The 23590-nt window shown below is 49.1% G+C and overlaps 1 protein-coding gene and 1 pseudogene across 2 annotated transcripts in view; one reads left to right on the top strand and one right to left on the bottom strand.

Moving 5' to 3' along the window:
- Positions 1-23590, top strand: part of LOC134340926 (oocyte zinc finger protein XlCOF6-like) — a 408299-nt gene that overhangs the window by 126928 nt on the left and 257781 nt on the right. The gene's annotated exons all lie outside the window — the stretch shown is intronic.
- Positions 18835-21085, bottom strand: LOC134340938 (probable G-protein coupled receptor 139; annotated as a pseudogene).

The raw sequence follows: 23590 nt of genomic DNA, 5'->3' as shown, positions 1-23590 counted from the left end.
ATTTTGCCCACTTATCTCCTATGTGGGACTTTATCAAAGGCTTTCTGAAATTCCAGGCACACTACATCCACTGGCTCTTCCTTGTCCATTTTCATAGTTACATCCTCAAAAAATTCCAGAAGATTAGTCGAGCACGATTTTCCCTTCGTTAATCCATGCTGACTCGGACCGATCCTGTTACTGCTGTCCAGATGTGTCGTAATTTCATCTTTTATAATTGACTCCAGCATCTCTGCCAGCACTCTCGCTCTCTTTCTCCCCCACTCCCCACTCTCCCTTCTCTTTCTCGCGCTCCCCACTCTCCCATCTCTCTCCCACAGCCTGCAACCACTTCTCCCTCCCACTCCCTATTGTCCCTTCCCTCTGTCTGAATGCCTTATTCCCATCTCTCACACACTCAATCTCAAATTTCTCCCTCCCTTGCACTACCCACTCTCCGGATTTTCTCTCGCTTTCCCGACTCTCCTTCCTCAGTGACGCAGGCCGACGCTTCTTGTCTGCGTTCCCACAGCTCTCGCTCCCTTCTGTCTTGTCCTTTCCACTCTTCTCTGTCACCAACCCACGTTCCCTTTTATTTTCCACACAATACTCTCTCTCATCTCTAAGCCTCACCGAGCACACTCTCTTCTCTCTCTTCACTCCCAACCAAAAATTATCTTTCTCCCAGTCTCCACACTCCTTCTGTCTCTCCCATTGCACATTCTCATGTATCCTTTTCCCACTCTTCGCTCCTGGTGTCTCTCTCTCACAGTTCCTACCCTTCATTCTCTCTCTCCCACTCACAACTTCCCACTAACCCTGCGTTCTCCCTCTATGGAATCCAACTCCTCTCTCTCCCTTAACTTTCTCTCCAACCCGCTCTCTTCCTTTTCTGTCTAGCACTCCTCATTACCATTTCCTCTCACCAATCTCAGTTCTCAGTCTCCCACTCCCCAGTCTACAGTCTCTGTGCCAATCCCCACCCTGCATTGTCTCTTTTCCACTTATACTCTCTCGAATGTTATTTCCCTCCCACAGCCTAACCCCTTCCATCTCTCCCATTACCCATCGGCTCTTCACTTTCCCTCACTTGACCACACTCTCTCTACCCCACTCCCCAATCTCCCTTCTCCCCCCACTCCCCAATCTCACTTCTCCCCACACTCCCCAATCCCCCTCCTCCCCCCACTCCCCAATCTCACTTCTCCCCCCCACTCCCCAGTCTCACTTCTGTCGTCCCCCCACTCCCCAATCTCCCTTCTCCCCCCACTCCCTAATCTCACTTCTGTCTTCCCCCCACTCCCCAATCTCCCTTCTCCCTCTCCCCCCACTCCCCAATCTCCCTTCTCTCCCCCCACGCCCCAATCTCCCTTCTCTCTCTCCACTCCCCAATCTCCCTTCTCCCCCTCACTCTCCAATCTCACCTCTCCCCACCACTCCCCAATCTCCCTTCTCTCTCTCTCCCCCACTCCCCAATCTCCCTTCTCTCTTCCCCACTCCCCAATCTCCCTTCTCCCCCCCACTCCCCAATCTCCCTTCTCTCCCCCCACTCCCCAATCTCACTTCTCCCTCTCCCAATCCCCAATCTCACTTCTGTCTTCCCCCCACTTCCCAATCTCCCTTTATCTCTCACCCCCCACTCCCCAATCTCCCTTCTCTCCCCACTCCCCAATCTCCCTGCTCCCCCCACTCCCCAATATCACTTCTCCCCCCCACTCCCCAATCTCCCTTCTCCCCCCACTCCCCAATCTCACTTCTCTCCCCCCCACTCCCCAATCTCCCTTCTCTCCCCTTCTCCCCAATCTCCCTTCTCTCCCCTTCTCCCCAATCTCCCTTCTCTCCCCCACTCCCCAATCTCCCTTCTCCTCCCCACTCCCCAATCTCCCTTCTCTCTCTCCCCCCACTCCCCAATCTCCCTTCTCTCCCTCCACTCCCCAATCTCCCTTCTCTCTCTCCCCCTACTCCCTAATCTCTCTTCTCCCCCCCACACTAGCCAATCTCCCTTCTCTCCCCCACTCCCCAATCTCCCTTTCCCCCCCACTCCCCAATCTCACTTCTCTCCCCCCACTCCCCAATCTCACTTCTCTCCCCCACTCCCCAATCTCCCTTCTCTCCCCCCACTCCCCAATCTCACTTCTCTCTCTCCCAATCCCCAATCTCACTTCTGTCTTCCCCCCATGCCCCAATCTCCCTTTATCTCTCACCCCCCACTCCCCAATTTCCCTTCTCTCCCCACTCCCCAATCTCCCTGCACCCCCCCCCACTCCCCAATATCACTTCTCCCCCCCACTCCCCAATCTCCCTTCTCCCCCCCCCATGCCCCAATCTCCCTTTATCTCTCACCCTGTCTTCTCTCTCTCCCACTCCCCACTCTCGGTTTTCCGTCTCCCACCATGATCTTCCTTCTCTCTCACATTCACTGTCTCCTTTTTCTCTCTCAATCCTCACTCTCTGCTCCCTCTTCAACTCCATTCCCCATTCCCCTTTGTTTCCCCTTCCCTTCACTCTAACCCCTCCAAATCTCGCCATTGCTCTAACCCACTTTTACTTATTCTCCTCCATTTCTGTTTCCACTCACACTGCCACTCTGTCTACCCCTTTCACTGTCCAGTGGTCTTTGGTTTCCCTTTTCTTCACCGCATTCCTCTTCTTCCTGATTTTAGCAATGGTGCACACAGACACATCCGAACACCTCCTTTTCTAGGAGCATGTTCCCTGAACGGATGCCCGCATGGGGCGTGATTTTCTAACTGGGAATTTCGGACAGCCTGGCCTTGTTTTGCTGAATGCGGTTTGACGCAGAAGTGAGGCAGATGGAAGGAAGTCTGAGTGTGCGAGAGAGAGGAGCGAAATCGTGCATGGAAGAGAGGAAAGAGAGCAAGGAACTGCGAGAGATTTGCAGAGGAACACAGAATACGCTGGTGGAGCTCAGCAGCCCACGGAGTTTCTATGGAAAAGAGTGAACAGTTGACCTTTTGGGCCAAGACCCTTCATAAGGGCTTCAGCAGGCGTAGTGGTAGCTTTATGGCCGGTTTATTGTTCACAGCGCGTTCCGGTGCGCAAGGAGCTGTGTGAAATGTCAGTTCTTCTAGGTATTCGCAGAAGAGCCGGACTCGAATGTTAATTACATTTCCTGCGAATGGTAATGAGCTGTTTCTACTTAATGGCGAATGAAATATGCAAGTGATCATAAAATGGCCGACCTGATGTCGAAGCTCAATTGCTGAGCAACGAAGTAACAGGGCGTAAACAACGGCTGCAAAGTTACAAGAGAGACATCGACTGGCGAGAAATAAAACTGCAAAGAAAATCTAAAGGGACATAACAATCAGCACTTGAAATAATTTCACTTACATGACTGAATGCTGTTTGTTTTGCGGTAACGGTCCCGCGCAAAGACAAATAGTACAATAAATTACAATATTTAATGAATATTTTGGAAAAAAGTGATTAACTGAACTGGCTGAGCGATGCTGAACTAAAATGATTCCCGGTGCACTGCTGGTTTGATGTTTGATATTGTATGTGTTGCTCGATCGCTTTTTGCCATTTCTGTAATTTCTTCTTTCCTCACGTGTTAGGTGTTTGATGTTTGCCAATCTTAGAGTTGCACTCTGAATAAATACTTTGATCATAAATATATTTTGAAGCTTTCGGCCATTGTTCAGGTGGTCGTGGACTGTTCATGAATCTGATGGTAGGGAGGAGAAGCTATTTCTGATGTTTTGAGAATTGTTCTTCAGGCTCCTGGACCTCTCCCCCGGGTGAGGCATGTCCTGGATATTGGAGGTCTTTAGTAATGGATGCCACTGAACTGAGGCACCAGCTGTTAAAGGTGTCCCTGATGGTGGGGAGAGTTGTGCCCGATGAATCTGTCTGAGTCTACAAGCCTCTGCAGCCTTTTGCAATTCAGTTCATTAGAGGTTCCATTGCACACGGTGATGCAACCAGTTCAGAATCGCTGAAGTATTTGGTGACCACTGGCGTGCTTTCCCATCAATGAGTTAGGCCAGGAATAGATTCTCAGAGACAGTGGCACGCAAGAACATGAAACCAGTCACCCTATCCAGCACGCACTCCACTGGGTACTGGTGTCTGTCTCTCCAGAACTGATGCAGGGAGCAGGGGCTCAGATTGATGTATCGTTGGAATCTCTTCTGGGAATAGTATGACCTGTACAAATGGTCTGAATCAAAAGGGTTGACTAATATCCCTGCGGGTAGGTTGGTCCGGGTGGTTTTAAACTAATTTAGCGGGGGGGGGGGGTAATAACCGGAGTGATAGTGATGAAGATGAGGCTGTTTGTTTACAAGCAGGGACAATGTGTAGTGAGACTCCTTGCAAGGAGACACTCATGGTAAGAAACATAACAGGCACTAGGATGAGTCGCAACGTAAAAGGCGTACTAAATCCGAAAGGTGAATACAGGCCTGGAGATGTTATATTTGATTGCGCGCAGCATGCCTAATAAGGTCGATGAACTTAGATACATAGATAGATAGATAGATGTACTTTATTGATCCCGAGGGAAATTGGGGTTCGTTACAGCCGCAGCAACCAAGAATAGAGCGTAAATATAGCAATACAAAAACCACAAACAATCAAACAACAAAATGCTAACTATGCCAGATGGAAAACAACTCCAGGACCAGTCTATTGGCTCAGGGTGTCTGACCCTCCACCGGAGGAGCTGCACGTTCGATGGTCACAGGCAGGAACGACCTTCCGTGCCGCCAAGTGTTGTATCACGGTGGAATGTGGCCGAAGTCCAACAGTAAAAAGTTCAATATCCAGTCTGCAAACACGTTCCTCGATCGTAAATGACCCGGATTGCACCATCTGTTGTTAACCAGATCAGTAAGCACCCAACTCCTTCACGCTTACCACTCTCAGTGCACTTCCGGTCAGCCGGAACGGTATTACCCACCGGACGTCTCGACCCGGTCCTCCTTCCTCGACTTTGTGATCCCCCTCTGCATCCTCTGTGTGTTTTCCTCCGGATTTCAGCGGGGGTGTCCGTCACTCTGCTTGCTAAACCGGCCGGCATTAGCTGGAATACACAATGCGACCTTGTTTCTGTCCCGCGTGTCGGGATGTAACCATTTCCAGCGCTAAAAAAAATGTAGCCCAGTTACAGATTGACAGGTATGATAGAAACATAGAAACATAGAAAATAGGTACAGGAGTAGGCCATTCGGCCCTTCGAGCCTGCACCGCCATTTATTATGATCATGGCTGATCATCCAACTCAGAACCCTGCCCCAGCCTTCCCTCCATACCCGCTGATCCCCGTAGCCACAAGGGCCATATCTAACTCCCTCTTAAATATAGCCAATGAACTGGCCTCAACGGTTTCCTGTGGCAGAGAATTCCACAGATTCACCACTCTCTGTGTGAAGAAGTTTTTCCTAATCTCGGTCCTAAAAGGCTTCCCCTTTATCCTCAAACTGTGACCCCTCGTTCTGGACTTCCCCAACATCGGGAACAACCTTACTGCATCTAGCCTGTCCAATCCCTTTAGGATTTTATACGTTTCAATCAGATCCCCCCTCAATCTTCTAAATTCCAACGAGTACAAGCCCATTTCATCCAGTCTTTCTTCATATGGAAGTCCTGCCATCCCAGGAATCAATCTGGTGAACCTTCTTTGTACTCCCTGTATGGCAAGGATGTCTTTCCTCATATTAGGGAACCAAAACTGCACACAATACTCCAGATGTGGTCTCACCAAGGCCTTGTACAACTGCAGTAGTACCTCCCTGCTCCTGTACTCGAATCCTCTCGCTATAAATGCCAGCATACCATTCGCCTTTTTCACCGCCTGCTGTACCTGCATGCCCACTTTCAATAACTGGTGTATAATGACACCCAGGTCTCGTTGCACCTCCCCTTTTCCTAATCGGCCACCATTCAGATAATAATCTGTTTTCCTATTTTTGCCACCAAAGTGGATAACTTCACATTTATCCACATTAAATTGCATCTGCCATGAATTTGCCCACTCACCCAACCTATCCAAGTCACTCTGCATCCTCTTAGCATCCTCCTCACAGCTAACACTGCCACCCAGCTTCGTGTCATCCGCAAACTTGGAGATGCTGCATTTAATTCCCTCATCCAAGTCATTAATATATATTGTAAACAACTGGGGTCCCAGCACTGAGCCTTGCGGTACCCCACTAGTCACCGCCTGCCATTCTGAAAAGGTCCCGTTAATTCCCACTCTTTGCTTCCTGTCTGCTAACCAATTCTCCATCCACATCAATACCTTACCCCCAATACCATGTTCTTTAATTTTGCACACTAATCTCCTGTGTGGGACCTTGTCAAAAGCCTTTTGAAAATCCAAATATACCACATCCACTGGTTCTCCCCTATCCACTCTACTAGTTACATCCTCAAAAAATACTATGAGATTCGTCAGACATGATTTTCCTTTCACAAATCCATGCTGACTTTGTCTGATCATTTCACCGCTTTCCAAATGTGCTTTTATCACATCTTTAATAACTGACTCCAGCAGTTTCCCCACCACTGACGTTAGGCTAATCGGTCTATAATTCCCCGGTTTCTCTCTCCCTGCTTTGATGATGATGTTGCAGTCATCACTGAATCGTGGCTGAAGGAAGATTATGGCTGGGAGCTCAACGTCCAAGGATACACATTGTATCGAAAAGACAGGCAGGAAGGCAGAAGTGGAGGTGTGGCTTTCTTGGTTAAAAAAAAAGAAATAAACTTATTATAAAGAAGTTGCATAAGATGCGAAGACGTCGAACTACTGTGAATAGATAACTGAAAAGGATCCTGATGGGAGTTATAAACAGGCCCTGGAACAATAGTCGGGATGTGGTCTACGAGTTACCACGGGAGATAGAAAATGCATGACAAAATCAAAATTACAGTAGTCATGGGGGATCTCAATGTGCAGGAGGATTGGGAACATCAGGTTGGTGCGGGATTCAAAGAAAGGTAACCGCTGGAATGCTTACGAGATTTTTTTTGAAGAGCATACAAACATGCAAACACAGACAGGACAGGCGCATAGACACAAGATATACACACACACACAAATACAACGACACTTTCATATCTCCCTCCCCAGGTCTCCACTGTGTTCAGTGTGCATTCAATATTCGATTAGTTTCAATCTGATATCTCCATCATTTTTCTTTCTAAACCCAACGAGTTCAGGCCTGGGTTCATCAAACGGTTCACTCTTTCATTCCCTATTCAACTTCCTCAATGCATTGAGACTGTCCGTGCTCTCCCATTTTCAGAATTAAACCCATGATATTGCTGTATCCCGTACAAACAATGCAATGCTATTTAGTTCCCCGAACTATTGTACACACATCCCTCTGGTGTCCTGAAGGGTTTCTTCCGCACTAGCCAGGTGTTCACAGCAGCCACAATGTCTCGTCAAAGACTGAACGCCGTCTGCTAGCTGGTCTGACACAGACACACAATAAGACGGACTGACAAACACGCGGAAGCATATAAACACACAGAAATCCAGACAGAAATAGATACAGTAATAATTCAGGCAGCTATTTTATGAAGTGTTTGAAACCATTCTTGCTCTGGGATATTCTAATGTGCTTGTGCTATAGTCAACGGGTTTGGGGTGCGCACAGAGCTGGGCATGTCGGTGGATTTGGGAGTGTTGGCGGGTTCGAGGAGTTTTGGCGAATATGAGGATACATGGGGATTTGCCGATGTGCGCGCACATATACATTTGTCAGCGAATATGGGTGTTTCGGTGGATTTGGGAGCAGCCACTGACGGCGGGAGGGGGCGTGTGGGCGGGGGAGTGGTGGTGTTAGGATGAGTTTGGGAGGTGCGCATATTTAAGGGATTGTATGAGAGATACCGGCACACAATAACGTGGTTAGTCACCCCATCCAGAAATGACTCCTCGATCGGTGTTGGTGTGTGACTTTCCGACTTCCCGACTTTCCCATCCTAAATTCCGAAATCAATTCCTTCGTCTTGGTGACGCTGACTGTGATAAGGGTGGTGGGGTTTGATGCTTTCCATCTCTCTCTCTCTCTCTAATTTCATTCTGTCGCCTGCTACTCACACTGCAAACCAAGACCCCTCCCACAACCAGTGCTCTTTTCCTTGGGCGGGAGTGGAATGAGGAAGGGAATAGTGGAGCAGAGAAAAAGAGGGAGAGAGTAGAATTGGAGAGTGTCATGGTCCGGTCCGTGAAGTCTGTATTCCGGTTCACGGTCCGGTCCATAGTTCCTTATTCCAGGGTTTCTGGTTTTCCCCAGTTTCTGTTGCAGGTACATGATTCTCGTTTTGGGGACGAGACATAAATACCTCTGCACACCAGGGATTCCCAGCTGGACTATTCTGTTCCCCTCCCTGTCTTTTCCCCCCTCGCCTGACTCTCTGCCTGGATACCTCGCTTGACTCTCTGCCAGGATTCCTCGCCTGACTCTCTGCCTGGATACCTAGTCTGACTCTCTGCCTACTCACCTCGGCCGGATACACCGCCTGTATCGCTGAAGTTTTACCACTGGAGGAAGACCGGGGTATTGTTAGGTCAAGATCAGGAACTGTCTTTCGTTGTCAGGAATTGTCTCTCTGTGTCCACAATTTCGCTAGGTAGGTCCGGCCGTTTGCCGCTACCTAGTGTCAGGAACTGTCTCTATGTCCTCGCCTTCGCTAGGTGGGTCCGGGCATTTGCCGCCACCTTGTGTTGGGATCCGTCTCTTCATGTTCAGCGTTCTGGGTCTGTGTATGAGTCCCGGCCCTACGTCCTGTTCCCAAGGAGGGGTCCCGACTCTGTGTTATGTGTATGAGTCCCAGCCCTACGTCCTGTTCACAAGGAGGGGTCCTGGCTCTGTGTTCCATGCTCCCGTCACTCCTAGTCCAAGGCTCCGTGCTCCTGAAAGCCCTCGTCCAGTCCGTGCCTCGTCCAGTCCTATCCGTGTCCTGTCCATGTGCCTTTACCTGTCCTTCTGTCTCGCCCTACCCAGGAGTTCCTGACCCAAGCCATATCCAGTCCTGTAGCCTCGTTTTGTCCTCGCCTAGTTCTGGAGTCCGAGCCTGAGTCAAGTCCCAGGTTCTGGGTCCTAGCCCAGTCCCTGGCTCGGAGTCCAAACCCAAGCCTCGAAGTACCCTGGACACAAGACTCAAGACCCTAAGCCTGCCTGCAAGCCTCAAGTCTCAAGACCCCCAGCCTGCCTGCAAGCCTCAAGCCTCAAGACCCCAAGCCTGTCTCCAAGCCTCAAGCCTCAAGACCCCAGCCTCCAGTCCTGCAGTCATGTCATGTCCTTGCCTGATTCTGGTGGCCGAGCCCGAGGCAAGACCCAGGTTCTGGGTCCTTGTCCAGTGTCTGGCTTAGGGTTCAAGCCCAGGCTCCTAGATCATGGCTCCTTGTCTGGTTTCCCTGTTTCTTGTCCATGTCCTCGCCCAGGTCCTGCATCCTTGTTCTGTTCCTAGTACTTCAGTGTCTGTGTCTTGGATTTGGGTCCGCTATCAACGACCCCCATTGTGACAGAGAGAAAAGAAACGTGGCGGAGAGAATGGGAGGGAGACAGAGGGAGAACGACAGATACAGATAGAGAGAGGGAGAGAGAATGAGATTAGAGGGAGAGAGGCTACCAGACAGATCCAAAGAAAGCGAGACACAAAGCGAGAGATAGATTGACACTTACAGACAGTGGAAACGGCGGGATCGGAAGGAAAGAGACTGAAGCAGAGAGAGACAGGAGACAGTGAGAAAGACAAGGGTCAGAGAGACGGAGTCAGAGAGGCGGGCTTTGAGAGAGACGGTGGAGAGAGAGTGAGAGAGAGATGTGGGGGGCGAGAAAGATACGAGCGAAGAGAGAAAGAGATAGGGAAGGTGGAAGGAAAGAGATTGGGGAGAGTGAGACAAGATTGAGAAAGACCGGGCCAAGAGATGATCCGAGAGAGAGACGGGGGAGAGAGGTGCGGGAAAGAGACCGGGGAGAGTGAGGGACCACAGACAGAGAAATAGGGTAGTGAATTGGGGAAAGGGAGAGACGGGGGTTGGAGAGAGAGACTGCAGGTGTGAGAGACAAACGGGGAGGCCAGGCTATGAAGGTATACCAGGAGAACACCAGACATTGGGGTTGAGAGCAAAATTGGATACACTATTTTGAAATGGCAGTATAAGCTCGATCGGCCCAATGGTCTAATACTCCTATATGTTATGGTGTTATGATCTTATGGTATAAGGGAGACGGCGGTATTAGAAATGAGAGGGAGAGAGACAGGCGAGCGTGACAGAGAAGGCAGAATTGACAAAATGGAAACTGCAGAGAGAGAGACGGGGAGACGAGGGAGGTAAAGAGAGGGTGATGGGAAGAGAAATGGGGGTAGAGAGAAGCGAGGGAAGGCGAAATGTGAGACAGAAGCAGAGAGAGAGAAGGTGGTGTGAGAGTGGTTAAGAGAGGAGGGTAGAGAGTTGGCAGGTATATGGAGGGACCGGATAGAGAGACGAGAGGCAAAGCAACGGGGGGGGGGGGGGGGGGGGAGACAGAAAGATAGATGAGAGAGAGAGAGAGAGAGAGATACTGGGTGAGGAGTGAGAAGAGAAACGAGAGACAGGACTTGGAGAAAGTTACGTTTGTTTCTCTCTCTCCCTCGTCTCTTTCCAGCCCTGTTCAATCCCTCGGTCTCTCCATCCAATGTTTATCCCCGTCTCTCATCCGCATCTCTCTTTTCTTCCGCTTTCCCCCTGTCATACATTCTCCGTCTCCCTCCCCATCTCTCTCAATCTCGGTTCTCTTTCCTTCTCATACTAGCGCTTCTCTCTCTCCCAATCTTTCTTTCTTCCCCGTCTCTTTTTTTCTCCCCTGTCTTTCGTTCCCCATTTTCTGTGCTCCATCTCTCTCCCCCCGTATCGCTTTTTCCGACTTCTCTGCAACATCTCTCTCCAATACCATCTTTGTGTCCCTCCCCCGTCCCTCCAGTTCCCCCGCCTCTCTTTCTTCCCCCGCCTCTATCAATCATCTCACCCTCTACATTCATCTTTCCCTCTTCTCCAGTCTTCTCTGATGCCTGTTTATCTCACTCTCCTCTGCCCTCTCTCTGCATCCTTCTCCACTCTTCCTCTCTCTCCTACTGACTCCCTCCCACGGTCATTCTCCCCATCTCCTTCCACCCTCTATCGCTCCCTCCATCCCTCACTCCCCAGTCCTCTCTTCTTCCGTCTCCTTTCTTCCCACAGTCTCTCTCCCCATCTCCATCCGCCCTCTCTCGCTCCGTCCCCCCTCCCCTACTCCCTAGTCCTCTTTTCCCTCCCTCTCTCTCGCCGTCTCTCTACCCCGTCTCCATCCCTCCCCCAGTCTCTCTCCCTTAACTCTCTCTCCGCCGTCGCTGTCCACCCATCCCTCTTTCTGCAGCCCTTTCTCCCATCTCTCCTCTTCTATCCCTCCCTCCATATCTTTAGCTGTGAAGAAAAGGGAAACCAAACACTACTGGATAGTGAAAGGGGTAGACAGAGTAGCAGTGAGAATGGAAACAAAAAAGCTGGAGAATAATTAAATATGGGATAGAGAGATGACGAGTTTTAGAGAGGATAGAGCGAAGGGAAGGGGAAAAAAGGGGATTGGGGAATGGAGTTGGAGAGGAGGAAGAGCGAGTGCGGATTGGGAGAGAACAAGGAGAGTGGGAATGTGGAAAGAAGATTAGGTTCAGAGACGGAGAACCGAGAGTGGGTAGCGGGAGAGAAAGCAGGATGGGGATTTGGAAACAGAATGCGGGATAGAAAAGTGGAATGGGAGGAGGTAGAGAGTGAGGAAAAGCAGTCTGGGTGAGCAGTGGAGAATGGGAAGTGGGGAAGAGATAAGGGAGAGTGGAGAGTGGGAGTGGGAGAGAGGGAAGGTGGTCGAGTGAGGTGAAGTGAAGGGACTGTGGGTAATGGGAAAGATGGAAGCGGGCAGGTGAGGAATGAGACGAGAATGGAGAGTAGGCTGTGGGAGAAAATAAGATTTTGGAGAGCGTAAATGGGAGACAGGCAATATAGGATGTGGATTGGCACAGAGAATGTAGAGAAGGGAGTGGGAGACAGAGATGTGAGATTGTGAAGTTGGAGAGAGAGAAATGAAGGTGGAGAGTGGTGAGAGAGAAGGGACAGTGCGGTGTGGGGAGAGAGGAAGAGAGTGGGAAGGAAGAAAGAGAAGGGGGAATGGGGAGTGGTAGACAGAGAAGGAAGAGAGATGGTTGGAAAGAAAAGAGAGAGTGGGGAATGGGATAAAGTTAAGGGAGACAGAGGAAGTGCACTCCAGAAAGGGAGAAGGTAGGGTTGGTGGGGGTGGGGAGTGGGGTGTGGGTGAGATAGAATGAAGGGTCGGAAGTGTGAGAGAGAGAGATGGGACAGTGAGGAGTTGGAACACGATACAGGAGAATGTGCAATGGGAGAGAGAGAGAGGGAGTGTGGAGAGTGGGAGAAAGATAAGTTAGGGTGGGAGTGAGAGAGAGGGAAGAGAGTGTGGTGATTGGGACGGAGAGATGGGGGAGATGATTGTGTGGGAGAGAAAGGGGAACGTCGGTAGGTGACAGAGAAGAGTGGAAAGTGAAAGACAGAAGGGACGGGGGGTGTGGGAAAGAAAGAAACGAGCGTCAGCGTGGGTCAGTGAGGAGAGAGAGTCAGGAATGCGAAAGAGAATTCGGTGAGTGGGTAGGGAAAGGAAGTGATAAATCTGAGAGCGATTGTGTGAGAGAGAATGGAATAAGACACTCGGGCAGAAGGAAGGGAGAATGGGGAATAGAAGAGAGAAGTGGTTGTAAGTTGTGGGAGAGAGAATGGAGAGAGCCGAGAGGGAGAAAGAGAAGGGAGAGTGGGGAGCGGGAGCAGAAGTGAGGGTGGTGTGTGGGTGAGTGAGAAGGTAGAGTGGGGAGTGACCGAGAGAGGAGGGACAGTGGAGGGGGGGGGAGAGAGAGAAGGGAGCGTGGGGAGTGGGGGAGAAAGGAGAGTGGTGAGTGGGAGAGAGAGAAGGGAGAGAGGGGAGCAGGAGACAAAGAAGGGACAATGGGAAGGGAGAGAGAATGGAGATCGTGCAGTGGAAGAGGAAAGGGAGAGTGGGAAATGGGAGAGTGAAGGGTGTGTGAGTTGTGGGGGATTTAAAAGGGAGGGTGAAGGATGGGAGGTGGACACGTGCGAGTGGGGAGAGCATGTGAACGGAGACGGGGAGAGAGGAAAGGGAGCGGAGTGGGAGGGAGAAAGGAGAGTGTGAAAGGGAGTTGAAGAAGGGAGAGGGGTACGGAAAAGAGAGAGAAGACAACGAGATGATGGAGAGAAAAAAAGCGAGAGTTGGGAGTGGTAGAGAGAAATGGGAGATTGGGGAAAAGAGGAATCTGGGAATCCTTGTGCTGAGTTCCCTAAGGTTAATTTGTAAGTTGAGACTGTGGTGAGGAAGACAAATTTAATGTTAGCATCATTTCATGAGGACTGAAAAGTAAAAGGAAGGATGGAATGTTGAAACATTATAAAGCTCTGGTCAGGCCTCACTTGTAGTATTCTGAGCAGGTTTGGGCTCCTTATCTTAGAACAGATGTGCTGAATCTCGAGGGGATTCAAAGGAGGTGCATGAAAACGGTTCCAGTGTTGAATAGGTTGTCATATTATCATTGATGTCTCTGGGCCAGAATTTAAAAAAAGGGGGTGAACTCATTGATACCAATCTAACGTTGAGGAGCATTGACAGAGTGGATGTGGACAGGATTTTTTCTTATGGTCGGTGAGTCTAAGACCGGATGACCAATAACAGAGGGCATCCTGTTAGAACGGAGATGAGGAGGAATTTCTTTAGCCAGAGTGGTGAATCTGTGTAATTCTTTGTCACAGGCGGCTGTGGAGGCCAAGTCTCTCTATACATTTAATACCGAAGGTGAAATATGATTGATTGTTCAGCGTATGAAGGAATACGGGAAGAAGACAGGAGATTGGGTCTGAGAGGAAAATTGGGTCAACCAGGATGATATGGTGATATGGTGAAGCGGGGTCGATGGGCCAGATGTTCAAATTCTGCTCCTGCATCTCATGGTCTTATGGACTATCTTGCCTTTTGAATACTTATAGAACATAGAACATAGAATAGTACAGTACAGTACAGGCCCTTCGGCCCACAATGTTGTGCCGACCCTCAAACCCTATCTCCCATATAAGCCTCCACCTTAAATTCCTCCACATGCCTGTCTAGTTGTCTCTTAAACTTCACCAGTGTATCTGCCTCCACCACTGACTCAGGCAGTGTATTCCACGCACCAACCACTCTCTGAGTAAAAAACCTTCCTCTAATATCCCCCTTGAACTTCCCATCCCTTACCTTAAAGCCTTGACCTCTTGTATTGAGCAGTGGTGCCCTGGGGAAGAGGCGCTGGCTATCCACTCTATCTATTCGTCTTATTATCTTGTACACCTCTATCGTGTCTCCTCTCATCCTCCTTCTCTCCAAAGAGTAAAGCCCTAGCTCCCTTAATCTCTGATTATAATGCATACTTTCTAAACCAGGCAGCATCCTGGTAAATCTCCTCTGTACCCTTTCCAATGCTTCCACATCCTTCCTATAGTAAGGTGACCAGAACTGGACACAGTACTCCAAGTGTGGCCTAACCAGAGTTTTATAGAGCTGCATCATTACATCACGACTCTTAAACTCTATCCCTTGACTTATGAAAGCTAACACCCCATAAGCTTTCTTAACTACCCTATCCACCTGTGAGGCAACTTTCAGGGATCTGGGGACATGTACCCCGAGATCCCTCTGCTCCTCCACACTACCAAGTATCCTGCCATTTACTCTGTACTCTGCCTTGGAGTTTGTCCTTCCAAAGTGTACCACCTCACACTTCTCCGGGTTGAACTCCATCTGCCACTCCTCAGCCCACTTCTGCATCCTATCAACGTCTCTCTGCAATCTTTGACAATCCTCTACACTATCTACAACACCACCAACGTTTGTGTCGTCTGCAAACTTGCCAACCCACCCTTCTACCCCGACATCCAGGCATTAATAAAAATTACGAAAAGCAGAGGTCCCAGTACAGATCCTTGTGGGACACGACAAGGCACAATTCTCCAATCTGAATGTACTCCCTCCACCACCACCCTCTGCTTTCCGCAGGCAAGTCAATTCTGAATCCACCTGGCCAATCTTCCCTGGATTCCATGCCTTCTAACTTTCTGAATAAGCCTACTGTGTGGAACCTTGTCAAATGCCTTACTAAAATCTATATAGATCACATCCACTGCACTACCCTCATCTATATGCCTGCTTACCTCCTCAAATAACTCTATCAGGCTTGTTAGACACGATCTGCCCTTCACAAAGCCATGCTGACTATCCCTGATCAGACCATGATTCTCTAAATGCCTATAGGTCCTATCCCTACCAAACTTTTCCAACATCTTTCCCACCACAGACGTAAAACTCACTGGTCTATAATTACCCGGACTATCCCTACTACCTTTTTTGAACTAGGGAACAACATTCGCCTCCCTCCAATCCTCCGGTACCATTCCTGTGGCCAACGAGGACATAAAGATCCTAGTCAGAGGCTCAGCAATCTCTTCACTCTCCTCGTGGAGCAGCCTGGGGAATATGCCGTCAGGCCCCGGGGACTTATCTGTCCTAATGTATTTTGACAACTCCAACACTTCCTCTCCCTGAATATCAACATGCTCCAGAACATCAACTTCACTCATATTGTCCTCACCATCATCAAGTTCCCACTCATCGGTGAATACTGAAGAGAAGTATTCATTGAGGACCTCGCTCACTTCCACAGCCTCCAGTCACATCTTCCCACCTTTATCTCCAATCGGTCCTACCTTCACTCCTGTCATCCTTTTGTTCTTCACATAATTGAAGTATGCCTTGGGATTTTCCTTTATCCTACTTGCTAGGGCCTTCTCATGCCCCCCTTCTTGCTCTTCTCAGCCCCTTCTTAGCTCCTTTCTTGCTTCCCTGTATTCCTCAATAGAACCATCTGATCCTTGCTTCCTAAACCTCATGTATGCTGTCTTTATCTTCGTCACCGGGACAAATTTGTCCCTAACATCCCTCAAGAGATCTCTAAACATCGACCACATGTCCATAGTACATTTCCCTGCAAAATCATCATCTCAATTCACACCCGCAAGTTCTAGCCTTACAGCCTCATAATTTGCCTTTACCCAATTAAAAATTTTCCTGTGCTCTCTGATTCTATCATTTCCCATGATAATGCTAAAGGCCAGGGAGCGGTGGTCACTGTCCCCCAGATGCTCACACACTGAGAGATCTGTGACCTGACCCAGTTCATTACCTAGTTGTAGATCTAGTATGGCATTCCCCAGGTCGACCTGTCCTCATCCTGTGACAGGAAGCCGTCCTGGACGCACTTAACAAACTCTGCCCCATCTAAACCCTTGGAACTGATGAGGTGCCAATCAATATTAGGGAAGTTAAAGTCACCCATGATAACAACCCTGTTATTTTTGCACCTTTCCAAAATCTGCCTCCCAATCTACTTCTTCTTCTTTGGGATGTGTATATCCTGCGCTTTCTGAATTGATTCCAGAAATTCCACCCATTGTTGCTTTGACGTTATCGGTGTCATTGGTCTTTTCCAATCACTTTTGGCCAGCTCCTCTCTCAGGCCTCTGCAGTTTCCATCATTCCACTGCAACACTGCATCTACGTTCAGCTTCCCCTTCTCAAATTGCAAATTCAATCCCGCTTCATTGCATCACACCCTGTCCAGAACAGCAGATCCCTTAGTGGGCTCAACCACGATCTGCTCTCCAAAGCCACCTCGCAGGCATTCTAGGCCCTATCAGCAGCCTCTCATTGGCAGCAGTCTCACAACATACTGTCTCTGTTTACAAACCAACTACCTCATCCTCGGCGGGAGCACATCGGTTCCCAAACCCCTTACCCAGCTCCCAAAATTTCTCTTCAGGACCTGCTCACCTTTTTCTACCTGTCATTGGTGCCAATGTGTACCAACAATTTTGGTTTCTCACCCTCCCCCTTTAGAATGACACGGGGGTGATCGGAGACATCCTTGTCTCTGGCACCTGGACGCATCTTACCATCCGGGTGTCTCCATCACCACCACAGAACCATGGGTCGCTAGTTGACAACAGGAGGAACTCTAACCCTGTTACGGCGGAGGGAGGATCGTGTGAGAGCTGATGTTCTGGAAATGGAGGGGTTGCTTCATGGATCAGAGGGAATGAAAGGTCGGACAGACATCAGTTGTTTCCTCTGTAGCGATGGGGGCTGAGGGGAGACCTGAGGCAGACTGAGGCTGAGAAGGGATCTGAGAGAAGAGAACCGACATCGTTTGTTCACAGGGTGATAATCTCTATTACCAGAGGACATGATTTCAAGGTGAGTGTGGGACAGATCAGAGACAACGTGCTACACAAGTTTCTTATTACACAGAGCGCGCTGCGTGCCTGGAATGTGCTGTCGTGGCTACTGGCGGAGATCGATACGATAAGGGGTTTTAAGAGGCTTTTTTCACAGACACATTTCTGTGTGTCTGTAAAACATGGCGGGGTTCGGGGCCTCTTCCTCTACCGTATCATCGGTTTTCCAAACATTCCCCGTGAATGTTTACTGCGCCCTCTCTGGCTTTCTCACAGCCTTCCTGTTGCTGGGAGACCAGAACCGCTCACAACACCCCCAGTGCGGTCACGTGACTGCTCCTACTGCTGTCACGTGACGCCCCGACTCCTGTACCACGTCCGCCTCCTTCACCGCCCCGTCTGTCAGTGTTTACCTGTGTCCCGGTACTCCACGAGGTCGTGTCATTCTCCGTGATCCTCCGACTCCACATTGACTTCCGTTATCTACCTCTCTCTCCATCCTTTACTCCAGACTGCACCTCTCGTTCCCTGCGTTTCTGCCTCTCTGTCTCTCTCTGTCTCTCCCTCTCGCACACACACCCCTGTCCTTCATCCCGCAGCCAAAAAAAACCGCCATTTCTTCCAACTCTCCCCGCAGCACTTTTCACTATCTCCACTTCCTGTCCCCATTCCCTCACCCTGTCTTTCTCTCCATCTCTTGTCTCCCACGGTCTCTTTCCCACTCTCTGTCTCCCACTGCCTCCTCCTCTCTCTTCCCACTCTCTGTCTCCCACTGCCTCCTCCTCTCTCTTCCCACTCTCCCTTCACCTACATTCGTCTCTTCCTCCTCAACAATTCCACTCTGTCTGCTCCTCTCTCCCCAGTTCCCCTCAATCCCTCTCGCCCTTCCCTTCCCCAAACCCCGCCCGTCTCTCTTACCCTCGCTTCCCCGTCGCTGTTTATCTCGGATCTCTTATCTGTCAGTCTCTGTCCCCGTTTCTCTCTCTCTTTCTTTCCTGAGTTCTCACTCCTTGTTCCGCTCAACCTCTCCCAAACTCCTTCCCAGGATCTCCACTCTGCTCCACAGTCCTCTCTCTCTCTGTCCCTTTCTCCCTCTCTCTTTCTCCCCCACCCCCGCCTCAGTCTCTCTCTTTCTTAACACTCTTACCTCTCCTCTTGCTCACTCTCTCTATACATATACATTTTCTCTTCACGTTTGCCAGTAAATCATGTGGAAGGCGGAAACCGGATTGATTGATATCGCATTACTACCCAGCAGCAGAGTAGCTCTGCCGTCCTCTGGACATGTCAGCGGTCAGGTTACTGGGCATGAAAGGGAATGGCTGGGCATTTCCGCAGAGCGCTTGGTGATCGGCATCCTGGAGTGGTTCTTTGACAGACACCTGGCACTATCTTGAAATTCCGGAGCAGACGGTCGATGGGACAATCCGCCCGGCAGTAGCAACTGGGAGATCAGGTGGTGAATGTGAGGTACTGGATCCCGGAGTGGAGACATTGCGGCCGCCGCTGGGTTGTGCTTAGGACGCGGCTTTATTAATGAACTGAAGCACTGAATTGACCGGATATTTCACCGGGCTCATCACCTGCTCCCTGAATTTCGACTGAGTTACCACGTAAATAAATGTGTTCGTACAGCAGCTGAAATCCCTCAGCAAAATCCCGACGAAGTGGAAGATCCACTCAGAAGAAGTGAACTGAAAACCTTTTCCCAAAACCTGATAATATATGACGTTTGCAACCAGTGTCATCCAGAGGAGGATGAAGCTGCCGGAGAGAGTGAAGAGTAAAACCACAGACCTCCTCCTGCTCTCCATCTCCGGGTCACTGCGGTTCTCCCCCTTGCTCTGACCCTTCAACCCCTTACGGACCCGTCTGGCCACTAAAATGTGTCTGACTGTCAGAGCGTTGAGCAGCAGGATCCCAGCGAAAGGGAGGAGCGGAGTTAAAACCGTATCGAGCCAGTCATATCCCACCCACCCGGGGTCAGTGAAATAATCGTCGATTGTCACACAGAACCAAGGTATATTCTCGATTATCACAGCATGTACTAACGAAAAATAACGGGGAACGTTTTTCAGAATTAACAGTCCGCCAGTTGTTGTTAGAATCATAGCTGCATTTTTCCGGGTGCAATATTTTGTTTTCAGCTTCTGGCAGCAAATGGTGACAAACCGATCAAAGGTGAAGGTGACGGTGAACCAGACAGAACAGTCTGTGGCTGTGTACTTCAGTACGTTCGTAACACTGCACACAGGGGTGATGCTCAGAAAACTCCACGGGAAATAATACACACTGATTCGATACAAGAAGACGTGCGTGACAACGATCAGTAGATCGGCCTCTGCCATGGCCACCAGGTAGCGAGTGGTGCAGGTAGAGAGGCCGTACTTTCCCCGGGACAGGATCACAATCGCCACTAAATTCACTGGAGAGAGAGACAGAGATTGGGAGTTATTGAGCACATTCTCCGGGAATTAACACGGGATCGGGTTTCAGCTAATGATCAGAAGTGCTGGAGTCTGCGAATGCTAATCTAACACCAGACACGGCTCACACCCTCTCTGACCTGCTGTCCTCAGTGTGGGGATCAGAGACATTCGTCGGCGATTTAACGAAGAAGATCTGCATGAACAACACCGATCAGTGCTAATCCTGATTCCAGTCGCTGATTTAACCGTGACTGACCAGGCGTCAGGAAACTCAGCATCAGGTGCAGCCGAAAATGAATACAGAACTGAGGAGCACACACAAAATACTGGAGGAACTCGGCAGGTCAGGCACCATACATGGAATTGAACAAACTCCAGTTTCGGGTGAGATCCTTCATCAGGCCGAAGTTGTCCCCCAATTTATGACGGGTCGCAGAGGGAAAGTAGAAACAACTCTGTAATCAGAGGCTGACGGGCTCCATTAATGGATTGATTCTACAGCACAGATGAATTCGATAACTCTAGTGAGCAGATGCGTAGCCACTGGTTCTGGTGATAAGACCCGATTATTGACCAATAGACAGTGAAACCCGACTCTGAGAGATTCTACGGGGAGACGTAAAACACGGGACCAGGTTTTCTCTTTGACCAATAACTCAGAAACAGTGAGATTTGCGATGTAACCCCCCCCCCCCACCGCCCCCACAATCTTACTTTCAGCAGAGCTGCCCGTCGCCAAAACAGGGACAACTCTAGACAAGCTGTCATTAAAGGCAAGACTAACATTCGAGTCGATATCCTGAGTTTGAGGAGAGACAGAGGTTTAGTTCCGCTTGCTATTAAATGTGAAAATCTGAATGTTGAACTGGCAGGATCGATACTTCTGACGGATATTTGTGCAATTATCATCAAGTTAGAAGCTCGTCAAATGATCATAAACAGATTCACATGGTTAACACACAGAAATACCAAACATGAATGACTCTGCTCACTCACCAGGAACTCCAATGACGGCAATGAACACGTACAATATTTTCTCCACATTCTCCTACCTAACTAACATTGCAGACATTTACTCTGTCCAGTGTCTGAGCCCATATGCTACAAGCGATTTCGCGGAATGAAATGTTGTGGTACAATATTCCTGGGGTTTTTAATACCATTTAGCTACTCCACAGGGACAGGTTTCAACAGATTTAAAAATAAGCATGTTTAAAGTACTTACAAACTGATTACATCAGGCAGGTGAAATCCCCGCGGTGACAGATTGCGATTAACTTAAGTAATCATTTTAGATGATTTGTGAGAGTTAGTTTGCCCCAAGAAATGTGACTGAACCTTCCGAAGTGTCTCATCAGTTAAACGTGTTTCCCCTATAAATATGTACTTCAAAGGAACCATTTGTCAAACACACAATATTGCAGTAAATTATGTCATGGTAGCTTATGAAATGTGTTGAATCATCCACTATTACTCTTGATATAGATTGTGTTTGGGGAATTCTACCGAGAGGGTGAAACTGCCTGTGGGGTTCGTCTGGGATCAAACCCTCACCCTTATACATGGCCAGCAAACTCAGCAGTCTAGTGTGGGGGGGGGGGAGAGTTTATGTTTTAATCTTATCACCCCGCATATGTCAGAGAACATGGCGGAGGGCTGGAGAGGTGGTTAAGAAAATGTAGTTGTGTGTGTGTGTGTGTGTGTATGTGTTTGTTTGTTTGTTCTGGTGTGTGTGGGGTGCGGTTTGTGTGCGTGTGTGCTTGTATGTCTCTGTGCGTATGCGTGTGAGTCTGTGTGTGTTTGTCTGTCTGTGTGTGTCAGAGTGTTTCTGTGTCTGTGTGTGTGTAGACTCATTGTCTCTGCCTGACCCTGCCTGACTGTACATCTGTCCGTATACCTCGAATTCAGTTTATCCCCCTTGGTTCATTCCCTTTCCATTTGTCTCCGCAAACTGCAGATGCTCTCGAACTCTCATTTCAAACATTTCACAAAATGATTGCCTGAACCATAAAACATTAAGAACAGATTTCAAAATTCAAACTGCATTTACTATTAATCTATGTACAAATGAAACAACCCGGAGATTCTTCACAGCTCCAAATCAGCGGACACTCCAGCATGCATACTGGATTATCCCAGAACAAGAATCATTTCGAATAGTTCACAAAACAGCTGCCTCCACCTGGGAAAAGGGCAAGATCAAATTTCAAAGTCCAAACTCCATTGACTATTGAAGTATCTCTTCATAAAATGACTTTTAGAGTCGTCATACATCTAAATCGTGAGAACCCTGAAATAGATGCGCACTCCAAATTCATGAGCATGCTTCAAAACCACCGAATCCCCAAAATCCGTGTGCACCCACAAAACCGCCACCATTCCCAAATTTCTGCACACAGTCACAGGAACACCCAAATACGTATGCACCCTGAAATCGGTGAGCACACCCATTTTCAGTGTGCCCGCACATCCGCCGCCACCCTCAAAACCGCATACACCGCAATATTCGCTGACAAACACCCATTTCTGAGCTAAATCCATGTGCTCCCTCATATTCTCCAAATCAGCAGAATCCTCAAATCCGTCTGCACCACCAAAACCGTCTGAGAATGTTACATGGCAACTTTACAAAACACTGATGCTGCTCCCCCAACAGAAAACAGCGAAGAAGACTGCACTGGCTACAACAGATTGGTAAAACACCTGCACCAACCTTCCTCACACATTCAAGGATCTCGACTTCCTTGGAAAATAGAGTCTGCTCATCCCCTTCTTTTAAACAGTCTTTGTGTTGGTTTTCCAGTCGTGTCTTTTGCTGAGGTGAACCCCTAAGTAACTGTACTCCTCCGCCACAGTAACCTCTTCCTCCAGAATGTATACAGGACTCGTCACAGTCCTCTTCCTCCAGAATGTATACAGGACTCATCACAGTCCTCTTCCTCCAGAATGTATACAGGACTCGTCACAGTCCTCTTCCTCCAGAATGTATACAGGACTCGTCACAGTCCTCTTCCTCCTAAAATCAATAACCTTTCCTGGTTTTGGTCATATTGGACCCACCCAGCCAACACACTTTCCGTACCTCTTCCCTCCGGGAGAAGGCTCAGGAGCTTGAAGACTCGTACAGTCAGATTTGGGAACAGCTTCTTTCTAACTGTGATAAGACTGCTGAACGGATCCTGACCCGGATCTGGGCCGTACCCTCCAAATATCCGGACCTGCCTCTCGGTTTTTTTGCACTAGCTTTCTCTTTATTTTTCTATTTTCTATTTATGATTTATAATTTAAATTTTTAATATTTACAATCCATTTGTAATTCAGGGAGCGGGAAGCGCAGAATCAAATATCGCTGTGATGATTGTACGTTCTGGTATCAATTGTTTGGCGACAATAAGGTATGAAGAATTCAGGAGCAGGTGATTCCTCCCTCACAAACCTGTCCGCCAGTCCTCTGCACTCCGACTCCTGTCCATCTCTGATGCACCAACTACCGCAGAGTCATCAGAGAACTTCTGCAAGTGGCCAGACTCAGAGTCGCACTGAAAGTCTGAGGTGTTCAGTGTGAACAGAAACGGAGACAGGACAGTCCCTTGTGGGGCTCCAGTGTCACTCACCCCCACCTCAGGCAGAGAACCACCCAGCGGTACAAACTGGGGTCTGTCAGTCAGGTAGGCAGTAATCCAGGAGACGGCGAATTTGTCTACACCCATCCTTTGCAGCTTCTTGCTTTGAAAACTTGGCTGGATTGTATTGAAGGAACTAGAGAAATAAAAAACAGTGATTCTCACAATACCATCAGCATCATCCCGGTGGGAGTGAGCTCGCTGCAACAGGGAGATGGTGG

The sequence above is a fragment of the Mobula hypostoma genome, chromosome X2 (assembly GCF_963921235.1).
Source record: "Mobula hypostoma chromosome X2, sMobHyp1.1, whole genome shotgun sequence".
In the NCBI taxonomy this organism is placed as follows: domain Eukaryota; kingdom Metazoa; phylum Chordata; class Chondrichthyes; order Myliobatiformes; family Myliobatidae; genus Mobula; species Mobula hypostoma.
Note: the sequence above shows the minus strand (reverse complement) of the source record. Positions and strands in the feature narration are given on the sequence as shown.